At 44.9% G+C, this 13,741-nt stretch overlaps 1 long non-coding RNA gene across 1 annotated transcript in view; it reads right to left on the bottom strand.

Annotated features, from left to right (window-relative positions):
- Nucleotides 1-12,475, bottom strand: part of Gm42194 — a 63,061-nt gene extending 50,586 nt beyond the window's left edge. Inside the window, exon 1 of the long non-coding RNA XR_880705.2 lies at nucleotides 12,203-12,475. This is a non-coding gene — a long non-coding RNA (predicted gene, 42194). The remainder of the gene's footprint in view (nucleotides 1-12,202) is intronic.
- Between the last annotated feature and the right edge of the window lie 1,266 nt (nucleotides 12,476-13,741).

Raw genomic sequence — 13,741 nt, 5'->3', positions numbered from 1 at the left:
GAACTAGTTTTGAAAGCTAGTTCCAATGAAAGCTATTTCCTCATGCAATTAATTTACCAGATTTTTTTAATAACACCAATAAACTTGAATTCATAAATGCTCATCAAGTGACTATCATAAGCCAAAGGCTTGGCTGAATGTGACTGAAAATGAGCCCTACTCCTCAGCTTCAGGACGTTCATGCACAGTGGAGGTTGAGACTTACCATTTCATAATTAATTAGTAAGTTCCAAACGTTTTCAACTCTAAAGATATGGACAGACTATTTCATGATCAGAAGACCTTTGGACTTATGATTCCAGATGGATAAGAGTCTCTCAGCATCACAGTAGGGAGCATGTCAGGAGGCAACAGACATAGTTGGTAGACTAGCAGGCAGAGGGCTGGCATCTTAAACCACCAGCAGGGAGCAGAGATAATGAATCAGGGATGATCTGAAATCCCACAGTGTTCTACCAGTGACTTACCTCCTCCACCAATATCACATCACAAACAGGGAAGCAAGCCTTCACACATTGCATGCTATGGGGACATTCTTGTTCAAAATCACCATGAAGCCTATGGTGGGTGAACAGTTTACTTATGCCATTCTCTTCTAAGATCTGGGATGACTTGACTGCAGGGCTGGGGAGCAGCACAGTGAAGTGCTTGCAGTGTAGGCACAGTAACCTGAGGACCTGAGCTCACTCTCTGGAACCCAGAGAAACAGCATACATGAGTACAGTGGTATATACCTGTAACTCCAATGCTAGGGAGTCGGGTCCGAAGGATCCCTGGAGAGCGTTAGCCAGTCAGGCTAGGCACACTTGCCTGTTGGGGCTTTGGTTTAATGCTGCTTGCATTCAGTTAATCTGAGTACCCAAAATTGCACAAGAATCTGCATGCCCGCAAGTAAGACACTGAGGGAACCCTGCCCCTCGGTTGGTTTTGTTGGGTAAATAAAGATGCAGTTGGCCAATGCCTAGGCAGGGAGACAGAGGTGGGACTTTTAGGATTCCTGGGCAAGGGAAAGAGGAAGAAGGAGAGAATCCACCATGTGGTGAGACGGAGAACCAAGTCACCACACTGGAGAGATGCAGGACAGAGAACATGGCTGCCATATAGAAGTCAGGGGACAGCATCTCTAGTGGGCTGTGTGACTGTTTTTAGGGCAGCAAGGATGGAATATAGATTTTAGTAAGTAATAACTCAGGAATATCAGAGGGGGATAGATTAGCCATGTGGAGGTTAGGAAGTGGCCCAACCATTGAGCTGTTTAAGGCATATCAAAATGTAAAAGCTGTGTGTATATGTCTTTCATTTGGGAACCTAGAGTGCCACCGATGTCGAGTGTTGAGATTATTGGGTGCTGCTACTCTTGCCAGCTCCAAGGTCAATGAAGGTCATTGGTGGAGAGAATCAATCAAGGTGGAGAGAAACTGAGTGAGACATCGGACACCAACCTCTGACCTCTACCCACATGTGGACTTGTGCACATACACCTGCACGCACACACAAGTGCACATCCATGCACACCAACACACATACTTTTCTAATCTGACGTCTTAACCTAAGTTTCATTAGGGTCATATTTTAAGACAGTATGGACCCTACAGTCTTTATTTTCTTTTTTTATTCAGCATGCTCCTATCTATTTGTGATCGATACTTGAATAAACTTAATAATTAAACTAGGTTATCTGGAACCAAACAAGATCTAAGTCACAAAACAGGATTAGGCTGAGAATGGCCCAACAGTCACTGTGTCTAAATTTCTTATTGAAGGAAACGACACAGATATTAGGAACGGAATCTAAGAGCATCCAATGTCTTCACAGCATTTGATGCACCCCAGGGAATGTGCTGCTGAGAGTTTAACAGTGGCTTTCAGAGCCCTGGCCTACAGCATTTGGGGATTTCCATGGCATCTTGCTCTGTCTACAGCTGACAGCAGGAAGTCACAGAACAGGGAATTGGGAGGAATGCTACAACTGGTACTGGTGCCTGGATGAACTGGTGGACTTTGTCACACCAGTCAGTGAAATATCACACAAGTGTTAAAAGTCAATTCCCGGTCTGATCTGATAAATGGTTGACAGGTATCTAAAAGAAAAGAATTCCATGGCAGTTCTTAGTACCAGAAGCCCTCACCCGTACAGAGAAGAAGACATTCCTTAGACTTCTGGAAAATGCAGAGTGCAAATGAAGGGCTCTGTTAATAGATGTGTGTTACCATTCTATTTCCCTAAAAAAAAAGAAAAAAAGCACACACACAGATGGGTATGGAAGCCCCTTATCTAGAACTATCCAAGTAGGCCGGGCTGGCTGTTCAATGAGTCCCAGAAATCTACTGCCTTTCCCGACCCCACCCCAAGCTAAGGTTACAGGTTCACACTACAGCACACAGCTTTTTTCCCTTTTGGATCCTAGAAGTCAAATTCAGGCCCTGAGTCACCTCTCTAGTCCCTAATTATTGTCTTTAATGAGTCAATCTTCACTAGGAATCTTTTAAAAGTGAAAATTCATTATTTAGTGTTGTTAGGGAATCATTTATTCTGTCACTCATGTGGAGGTGGGGCCCACATGCTCTGTGCACATGTGGAGCTCAGAGGGCAAGTTGCAAGAATCAACTCTCTCTGTCCACCTTTATGTCTTGTTTTCAAACTTTCGCAGCAAATGCCTTTAAGCCAGTAAGCTGTATCTCTGACCAGTTCCCCTGCTTGCTTGTTTGTTTGTTTTAATTAGATTAATAAAATTATCTCTTAGATCAAAAAACTCTTTAAGTATTATTCTAATCCTATTGCAGTAAAATTGGGGGGAAATATCACGTTTCTCTGGCCTCTTAGACAATGCAGAATGGATGCTATTCAATGCCTGGCCCTTTAGGGACGCGAAAAAGGCTGGTCTGTGGAATGCTGGATGCATGGACTAGCTATTCAAATAAATTGAGCAGTGGGAGTGCTGGTCTCAAAGCCTGTCTTCTGGGGTGTTTAGGTTAGCTCTTTCCTAGTCTCCTGCCTTTCATCCCTCTGCCTGCTGTGGTCTGCCACTTGCCCTCTAAGTGACTAGCCTCCTGCTATTCCACTGCTTTCTCCCAGTTGCTAATTTGCTGCTTTCAACCTGCTGAGGGTGAAGAAACAAAGCAGGAAAATCACCTTTTTCACCTTGTGTAGAAAAATAGACTCTGTGAAAAGACCTGGAAGAACCTCCTATGTGTAAAGGGCAACTATTTCAATCATCAACTTGACAGGAGCCCTTCCTACTGGAATTTAATCTGTGTGTGTCCTAAAAGGGGATACACCGTAGAGTGCAACACATAGACACACACAAACACACACACACACACACACAAACACACACACACACACACACACACACACACACACACGTACCTGTAGGGGGCATGAAAGGAAAGAGAGGGTCAGGAGAGAAAGAAGGAGAGAGTGTAACAAAATATACATTTGTTCAATAGGATCTCTAGCCTTTCCTTCTTTTCCTCCCCTACATACTTCCCTTTTCCATCCCATGGATTTGTGGTGTGTCGCCCCTTCTCTAGGGATAAAGAGAGAACAATTGCTTCCTTGTATTGGGTCATTTAACACCAACAGTGGAGAGAGCTCCTGTACTCTGTATACAGGTACTCAAAGCTCAAGTTTTTCACTGAGGGGAAAAAAAAAAGCCCTCTTCACCAAACAACCTTAGCAGAGCTGTAGCAGCCATTCTTGATATTAACCATAAAAGGTCAAAGGAAGCATGCTCCTGCTGCCACACCGCCATTGCTACTGTTGTTAAGACAGGACGCAAAGCTCGAGCTGGCTATGGACTCAGTGACGATTTTGAGCTCCGGATCCTCCAGGTCCACCTCCCAAAGTGCTGTGATTACAAGAACAAGCCACCACACAGGGTCGTACAGCATAGAACTAGGCATTTGTGCCTGCCAGGCAAGTATTCTCCCAACTGAGCTAAAGCCCAGCCCCTCTGGTTGTTTCTCAATCCATTCTGCAGCTTCTGGAAGTCATGGGCGTGAGGCATGTGTCTCTCCAGTCTTCTGTAGGAGACAGTGGTTTCTAATGTTCTGAATTCAATATGAACTGGGAGCCTTGGACTTTGATGTATCTGGGGTCACTTTTCATGCCCTACTAGGCTCCTGCTGCTTAGCCTCTGTTGTGTTTTGGTTTACCCCGAGAACACAGCCAGACTAGAGCAGTATAGGTAGAACATAGGTATGATGGATGATATTGCACTGTGTAAAGACTATCCCTGTTAAATGCCCATTTCTCTGCCCCTGTGTCTGGTTGAAATCCACCAAAATTACATGGTATTGTAATGATTATTCTAAAAAAAATCTCCGGACTCAATATTGTGTAAACAATCTTTCCCATTTATTCTCTGATTTGTCAATAAAAGCTGATCAGCCAAATGAATGAGCAGGGAGAGAATAGGGCTGAGCTTCCTCCTACTCAGAGGAGAGAGGGAGAGGGAGAGGGAGAGGGAGAGGGAGAGGGAGAGGGAGAGGGAGAGGGAGAGGGAGAGGGAGAGGGAGAGGGAGAGGGAGAGGGAGAGGGAGAGGGAGAGGGAGAGGGAGAGGGAGAAAGGGGGATTCAGCCAGAAGGAAAGGGCCCAGGGGACAACATAAGAAAAGACCTGGAGCAGAGAAAGCCATAAAATACTTAACTTGAGGATTTTGGCTGGGAGGTATTTAGATTAGTTTAGAACATTAAAATAGATTAATACTGCTCAGTTGTTGTGCCATAAATCTGTTAAATAAATAAAACAGTCCAATCTCAACTGCTTTGGAACTAGCTGGATTAAAAGAGAGAACTGCAACATTTATAAAACATCCACTAACAGAGCAGGATATGTACCCCACCTCTAAAAAAGAATCGATATTCAAAATGTATTTAATGGTGTTGGGGTAGTTACTCTACTTAGTTTAGTTCAATTTAGTAGTTAAACTAAATCCAGTGGTTCAGAGCATTTGCCATTCTTGCAGAGGACTGGAGTTCACATCCTAGTACTCACATCAGGAAGTTCACATCCAGCTCCAGGGGATCTGACAGCATCTTCTGACCTGCAAGGTACACACACACACACACACACACACACACACACACACACTTTTTTAAAAATGTATTTAAGTTGTGTATGGTGGCACATTCCTATAATGCCAGGTCTGAGGTCAAACTGTTGCACTGAGACACTTTGTTTTAAAAAGTGTGTGTGTGTGTATGTGTGTGTGTGTGTTTTCACAAGTTGTGTGTGTGTGTGTGTGTGTGTGTGTGTGTGTTGGTTGGTTGGTTGGTTGGTTGGTTTTTCTGAGATATGGTTTCTCTGGAACTCGTGCTGCAGACAAGGTTGGCCTTCAGCTCACAGAGATTTCCCTACCTCTTCCTCCTGAGTACTGGAATTAAAGGTGTGCACCACCACTGCCTGGCAACACACCTTTAAAAAAAAAATGTGATTCAGGGCTACAGGGATTTTAAGTCCACTTAAAACGTTGACTTCTTTCTTACCAAGTCTTTTTCTCCACTAACTTAAAATTTATATATATAAATGCATATATATATATATATATATATATATATATATATATATATACACACACACACACACACACACACACACACACACAAATGGCATTTATTGTGATTATGTGCTTATTACAAATGGCTCAGCCATTAAGTGCACTTGCGGCTCTTGTAGAGGCCCTGGGTTGGGTTCCCAACACTCACACGGTGGCTCACAAACTAACTCTAGGTCCAGAAGATTCTGGGTCCTTCTCTGACTCTGCAGGCATGAGGGATGCATATGGTGCACACATATACATGCAGACATAACACTCATATGCATAGACATAAAAGAGAAATGTGATTTATACTTTGTTTAAAAATCTAAGTGCTAGTTGTTCTGACTTCTTACCAACGTAGCCTTTGTCAAATTGCTTGACAGTGTAATTTAAGTAAGCATAAAATTCTCAGTCCACAGCCAGTCTACCCTAATAATTAGTGCATTTATTTGTTTTAAAAAATCAGTAAATAAAATAGATTTTTATGTAAGAATTTCTGGGAAAACATTTTAATCAGTTGAACTATCGTTAATTTAAAATTTAACTAAGCTAAATAAGATTTGACAAATCCTAACCTTAAGACAAATTGTTCATATTTTCCTTAATGTGTTCATGCTTATTGCCATGGAAACAGCACAGTCAAAACATACCAGCCAGCATATTGTTCAGCTCTGCACTTCCTACTATAGATTTGATTCGGTAATCTGGCCAGCCCATTTTAAGACTCTGAGAACATAACATTGTTTCTTTAGTGAAAACACAGCATTCAAACACAATCAGCAAGCCAATGAGACCTGGATGTTAAACTCTAGCTTTGTTCCCTTCTAATTTGATAATGGAAGAAAACAGCAAATCACTTCAATTAGTTCTTTTTCGGGCAAATTCAAGTCTCAGATTTGTTCAATCAGAGCAACAGGACCTGATCTTGTAAAAGGGACGGGGTAAGTAATACTTATTTGGTAAATTAGACAGGTGGCCTTTTAAACTAAAGTCCAAATAAGGCGAGTGTTGCAGCATTTCCTTTGCAGACACAGTGAATATTACTCTCCAGCATCCAGCTCTGTGCAATGCAGGAACAGTAGGGATGTACAATGGGCGTCTTTTCAAAAGGGTGCACCTGTGGTTTTATAAGGTTGCCTTTTCCAGACCCATTCACGCTGTGATTGCTCATGGGAATGCTATTTTTAATCCCTATGGGAGTTCATCCAGAAAGTCCATATAGTTATTGTATCTACACTTGTTTCTTTGCCCTCCAGGCTGGCAAAAGAGAGATTCCTATGTGTGAAGCTGTTTCAAGGAAGACATGCCAACAGTAGTCAGAAGAGGCAGGCTCTACACATGCGAAGGCCCTCATGAGGGCACAAAAAGAGAAATGGTTTCTTTTGTTTTTTTCAAATAAAAACGATTTGTCTGAATCCCTGAGAGCAGCCAGAAGCCACCCCATTTCACCTTCTTTCCGTGCCAGCAGAAAATGTGATTTCTCTTTTAGTCTCGATTTTCTCTGTATCCAAGCACCCCGGGACTTCTGAGACCAGCCCACGGACAATAGTAACAAGCTTGGCTTTGGAGCAACGGTTTTATTCATAGTGATCCAGTCACTAAAAAAGCTTCATAATTTTGCTGACTTTCATTAAGAAAAAAGAAAAAAAAAACGCTATTTGCAGCAAATTAATTCTTTGGGTTTTCCTACTTGGCATTATATGGAAAATATTTTAACACTTGCTTTTTAAAGTGTTTCTTCCGATTAGTTAAATGTGAGCATTTGACCAGGTAATTACGTTTCATCTTGGTAGGAAGAAGTATGTGTGTAATAGCTACATATTTTAACACTGTTATTACTAAAGTATATGCAGGCATGATTGGGATAGGGAGGGACATCCGTGACAAGACATATGTGTGTAGATCAGAGGACATCTTGTAAAGTCTGTGGTCTCCTTCCAGGGATAAAATCAAGCCAGCAGGTTTGCGCAACCAGTGTACTTAATAGCTGATCCATCTCCTCGGCCCCTTATGTGGTTCCCTGCCATCTCTTCTGTGAGCCTCAAAGGGTGGCACATCCCGGATGTCCACACCGTGCCTTTAGAAGACAGTGAGTCAAGTACAGCTTTCAGGGTGTGTTGTTGGAAAAGAAAAGATTGGGCCTTGAGCCTGCCCAATGAAGAGTTTCTTCCAAAGGCTGGGCATGGAGACACCTATTTCTGTTCCTCTGGAGGTGGAGCCTGGAGGAGTCTGCCTTCTGGAAGCATCAGGCTTCTGGAAGCATCTGAGGGAGCGGTAAGACAGACCTGCAGTGTGTTTAAGATGGAATCCCTGTGTCCTTGACTCCACGCCTTTCTGCTCTGCTTTAAAAGCGGCGCTGTTTTTCGTGTTGCAGTTGGCGGCTCTGCTGGCCACTGGCTGCAGGAGAACAATCCTTCATTGAGATCAGGCAGCCCCGACCCAGACGTGGCAGAGGGCTGGGATGCAGGCACAGAGGGGCCCCTCGGTCCTCCACCCTGCGGAGGGTAAGGGCTCTGTCAGGCGCCCCGGAGATTCCAGAGGGGAGAACTCAGCAGACTTCTTATACAGCATCCATTATGCCAGCGTCACAAGCACTTCCACACTGAAGGGAGGCCCAGTTCACCGTACTTGGCTTCCTTTCATCGGTGCCACCCAGCTGGGTTTGAGCCTCCCCAAACAGGCCCGAAGCAGGAGGCTTTGCTCTGTCTCCTCATTCAGAGAGCTCTTCAACCGCACTGTGGCACTAACATTTCTAAGTAAACCTCCGAATAAAAGGCCTCTTCTGATGAAGGGGGTGGGGGTGGGGGGAGGAAGGTTTGCAGCACCACAAGGCAAGGCCAGAAAAGAAAGAGACAGGACTGCTAAGGAAGACTTTAAGTCTTATGTATAGAAAGGACCAGATACATGGCCTGCCCTGGGGCAAATTTTTTACTAAAAAAGCAAACAGTACCACACCACCACCACCACCACCTCCACCTCCACCACCACCTCCACCACCACCTCCACCTCCACCTCCACCTCCACCTCCACCTCCACCTCCACCTCCACCTCCACCTCCACCTCCACCTCCACCTCCACCTCCACCTCCACCTCCCTCCACCTCCACCTCCACCTCCACCTCCACCTCCACCTCCACCTCCACCTCCACCTCCACCTCCACCTCCACCTCCCTCCACCTCCACCTCCACCTCCACCTCCACCTCCCTCCACCTCCCTCCACCTCCCTCCACCTCCCTCCACCTCCACCTCCACCTCCACCTCCACCTCCACCACCACCTCCCTCCACCTCCCTCCACCTCCACCTCCACCTCCACCTCCACCTCCACCTCCACCTCCACCTCCACCTCCACCTCCACCTCCACCACCACCACCACCACCACCACCTCCACCTCCACCACCACCACACATCCACCCAACTACATGGACTGACAATGTGCTCCGCCATTTCTCTTTCTTAAAGCTGCCATAACAAGCCACCAAAAAAAGAACCGGGCTCTTTACAACTGTAGAAACCTGTTATCTCGTAATTCCAGAAGTGAGAGGTACAAAATCAAAGCGCTGGCAAAGCCTGGCTCACTCACTCTCTCTCTCTTTCTCTCCCCCCCCCCCCCCTTTCAGGGAGAATGTTCGCTTGCCTTTCCTAGTCCATGGTGATTGGCAGCTGTTCTCAGAGTGCGCTGGCTTGCAGATACCTTCCTCCTGTTTTGTGGTCCCCTTCTCTCTTGCTGTCTCCTGCTCAGCTTCCCTCTGTGTACCGATTATCTCTGTGTTCAAATTTCCCTCTTTGATTGGGATAGTAGCTGTGTGAGATTGGAGCCTACCCCAATAGCCTCATTTTAACTTGATTGCCTCTGTTATGACCCTGTTTCCAAATAAGATCATATTCCTAGCTAATAAGATTAGGTTTTAAACATACATTGAGAAATTATTCAGCAGGAAAAGGCAATTGTACAGAGCCTGACAATCTTTGGGCCTCAGGATATGAGCACACACACACACACACACACACACACACACACACACACACACGTATGCACCACGTACATACACACGTTCACACATCCACATACACACCAAAAAAAATATATATATTAAAAAATGTTCAGGGCATGGTATAAACTCAACCTGAAAAAGACTTCGGCTTGTGAAGTACTTCCCACTGCCCTGTGATTGCTTACGTGCAAGGAGTCAGGATAAACAGGATAGGCCCAATTTCTGTCAGACCCTAAGGCATACAGGTGACTGCATCAGGGGGATATGGTTCCTCTTCTCTTATCTCCCTGACGCCAAGAGTTTGGGTAAGCCCCACCCCTCCTCAAACAGAGCAGTTAGGAGAGCTGACCAGACTACCCCCTGGGGCATTTCCACTTCTTGTTTATTTATCCCAGGACCAGAGAGAATTGCAGAGGGACCAGTGTAGTTGGTATGCCTGTCCTGAAGAACTGTGTCTTTGTCAAGACCAGTGTAGATGAGTTAAAGCTCAGAGAGAAATGGATACAGCCCTGTCTTCAGGAAGTTCAAAGGCTCGTAGAAGAAATCAATCCCACAGTAAGAATCAGCATCTCAATACAAACTGTTTGCTGTGTCAGGAAGAGGCTAGAGGGGCCCGGCAGTTGGATGGTCCCCAAATGTGAGTTAACTGGATATTATGAGTGGAGCCGTTCAGTTCAGGATGAAAGCGTTTATGTGGTGGAGATTGACAATGGGTTGTCATGGCTACTGTGTCAGGGCCTGGAGACTGAAGCACTGACCAGGGACTGGGAAGATGGCTGTTGATAAAGCGCTTACTGGATAAGCATGAGGATCTAAGTGTGATCCCTCCCCGAAAAAAAGCCACAGGTGGTGGCTCAACTTTATAGTCTCAGGCCGCAGAGGGGGAACCAGGTAGATCTCTAGGGCTCCCTGACATACTCGGGCAAAAAACAAGGTGGACGGCTCCTGAGGAATGACAACTGAGGTTGATTTCCAGCCCTCTACACACACCACGTAGACCAGGAAAACATGGTGCACAGACATAGATGCAGGCTAAATAGTCTCAAATTTACATATACATACATACACATATAGTGTGTGTGTGTGTGTGTGTGTGTGTGTGTGTCAGAGGACAGCCTTTGAAAGTTGTCTTGTTTCTTTTGCTACGGGAATACCAGGATTTGAACTCAGGTTATTACGCTCCGTGGCAAGTGCCTTTATTCACCAAGCCATCTTCTTGGCCCCAAGTTGCTTCTGAAGCAGGGGACTGACTGAAATAAGAGGTCTAGCGAAGGTCTGACTGGAATGGAGGGACCTCTGCAATGCCAGACTTCTCACAGACACCTGGCTGTCAGGCCAGGGCTGCCTGTCGTCCTGAGGTAACCAACTGCAGGTGGTACCCCAACCCCTAGCTGGCTCTGAGTATAACCTAGAGCTGCCTAGAAGTGAGGAGCTGCACGTGGGTGCCTGATCATCTGTGGGAAAACTCAGCTTCAGGGACCACTGATGGCGGAGAAGGGGGAGCCAGGACAAATTGTTGAGAACGAGTCAGCAGGAGGGAGCTCCTGGCATCTCAGAAAACTCCTTCGCCCTCTCTTTGTCCTTCCCCCATCTACATCATTAATTTCTAAGCCATCTCCATGGCAAAGCCCAGAAGGGATCGTGGTATGTGTGCGCAAGCGTTAGCTGGCTGAACCGTTTTTCATCTATAGGTGTGTGTGTGGGGGGGGTTGGTTTTTTGTTTTAAAGACCCAGTAAATTCTGAGCAGCCCCTGAGATTGCTTTCTCCAAAAGTTAAACAAAATCAAATCTTTCTGTCTTTGCAGTCTGACTTTTAAAAAGCAAACATGAAGGGGAGAGGACGTATCCATGTAATTTTTGGGTCAATGTTTATCCTAAAAATATTCTCTGGGTAGAGAGGAAAAAAAAAAGAAACAGACTTCAGAATAGGTTTCAACATTTCAGTTCCTGTGATCCAAGTGCCAAGTAGGTGGAAAAAATCAATTCAAGTTAATTTTATTCTGTTTAAGGTATCAAATTCTATTAAGAGATATCAAGTTCTATTAAAAGCCTTAGTCAAAACATTGTATTTACATGCTTATTATTCATCCTGCGTGGAATAAGGAAGTCCCAAAAAAGATTTTCTCAAAATTGCCTCCATCAAAAACGGGCCTCAGCAGACTGTCTAGGGTACTGGGCTCCCATGGTATATAGTTCCTCCACTGCGGGATCGTAAGGTTGACGTGTGTACCGCTTTTAATCTTTATCATAGTGAAGGAAAAGAGCCTGGGGAGATGGATCAGTGGGCCAAGTGCCTGCCTGGTGCATAAGCAAGAAGATCTGAACTTTAGTCCCATATAAAAAGGAAGACACATGTAGTCGAATGCATCTGAGATCCCAGCACTCAGGAGGCAGACACAGCTCCTTGGGCATCGAGTCTAGCTTAGTGGGAAAGCCTCAGTCTCAAAGCACAAAGTGGGCAGTTCCTAAGGATGGCAACCCAAGGTTGGCCTCTGGCCTCTACACACATACACATATGTGTGTGTATAACCTCCTACATGCATACCTGCACACTCACATGCCCAAAAAGGAAGACACAATGATCTTATGGAATTTTCCAGTTCATAAGGTTTGTGTGAATCAGGAGATGACAATTGTCTCCTAAAGTACACAGCACAAAACTCACCTTGAGGAGGTAGCTGGGAGTTTTCATTCTTTTGTATCCAGTCATGGAGAAGAGCCTTGTGAGTGGTTCTGCAGGGTGGGGAAGCCTGGGAGGAATCCTGTGACCCGCTGAGTCACCGTCCCTGCATCCTGGCCCTTCAGCCTGCTGCCCCAGGGGTGACCATCTGCTCAGCGTCAACCACAGTTATCCAGAAAAAGGTGAAGTCACCTCCTACCTGTACATTAGGTGTGGCCAGAGAGTGACCTTCTCAGGAAGGCTGGTCCCGCCCTGGGAGACAGGAGTCCACCATTCCCTGTTCTTGACCTATCCTATGAACAAGTCCTGATTATGAGTTAAAGGGTACCCACCGCTCAACGGCAATGTTGTGGAGAAGAGCAGCACGCTTTCCTGTCTAGTCAAGGGTGCACTTGCTGAAGGCAAAGAAGCTAACCCATAAGCTTCAACAACAAAAATATAAATACAGCCGATGGTGAAAATGACCAGAAACAGGACAGGAAGTCTGGTTTCTGAATTCAGCTTTGAGTGTCCTGTGAGACCTGAGACAATCAACTGACTTCTATGAAATGTCCTTTTTCATTCTTGTCTTTTTTAGCTTTGTGTTTTTAAGTGATGGTTTGATTTTGAGTCAGGCTCTCACACTGTAGCCCAGGTTGGACTAAGGCTTGCACGAGTCCTCCTACCAGCAATATAAGCAGTCCTTTCCAAGGAACCATGTCAGCCAGGTGTGGTGGTGCACACCTTTGACCGCAACACATGGGAGGCAGAGGCAGGCAGAGCTCTACTGAGTTCCAGGACAGCCAGAGCCACGCAGAAAATCCGTGTCTCAAAAAACAAAAACAAAATGTCCCAACAATCCATGTTGCCAAAGGCTAATGCCACCCCCTATAAAGGACACAACCCATTAAAAAGTTTTGAAACTTTTTTTTTCTTTTTCTTTTTCTTTTTTCTTTTTCTTTCTTTCTTTCTTTCTTTCTTTTTTTTTGGTTTGTTTGTTTGTTTGTTTTGTTTTGTTTTTTGTTTGTTTTTTGTTTTTTTGAGACAGGGTTTCTCTATGTAGCCCTGGCTGTCCTGGAACTCACTTTGTAGACCAGGCTGGCCTTGAGCTCAGAAATCTGCCTGCCTCTGCCTCCCGGGTGCTAGGATTAAAGGCATGTGCCACCACCGCTAAAACTTATTTTTTATAGTGTAAAAAAAAAAAATTGAGGGAAAGTTTTTAAATTTTAAGATAAAATATGAGCTAAAAAGAAAAGAGCAAAACAAAACGTAAAAGGATACATAATCCAAGTCTTGGGATTATAGATATAAGCTACTATGCCTAGTTGACTTTTTAGAATTATTTAAATCAAACTAACTTGTGTCATTTTTTTAGAAATAATATGATATTGTAATGCATAGTACACAGGAGCCTAATGTTAAGATCAAGATAACTGGCACACTGTCACCTTAGACATTTAGACAACGCTCAAGGCCTCTTCATTAGCTTTGGAAGCACATATAGTTAATTACCCTCAGCCATGCAGCTTGCAGGCCTACAGAATG

The sequence above is a fragment of the Mus musculus genome, chromosome 3 (assembly GCF_000001635.26).
Source record: "Mus musculus strain C57BL/6J chromosome 3, GRCm38.p6 C57BL/6J".
In the NCBI taxonomy this organism is placed as follows: Eukaryota; Metazoa; Chordata; class Mammalia; order Rodentia; family Muridae; genus Mus; species Mus musculus.
The sequence above is the reverse complement of the archived record's forward strand: the minus strand, read 5'-3'. Positions and strand labels throughout refer to the sequence as shown.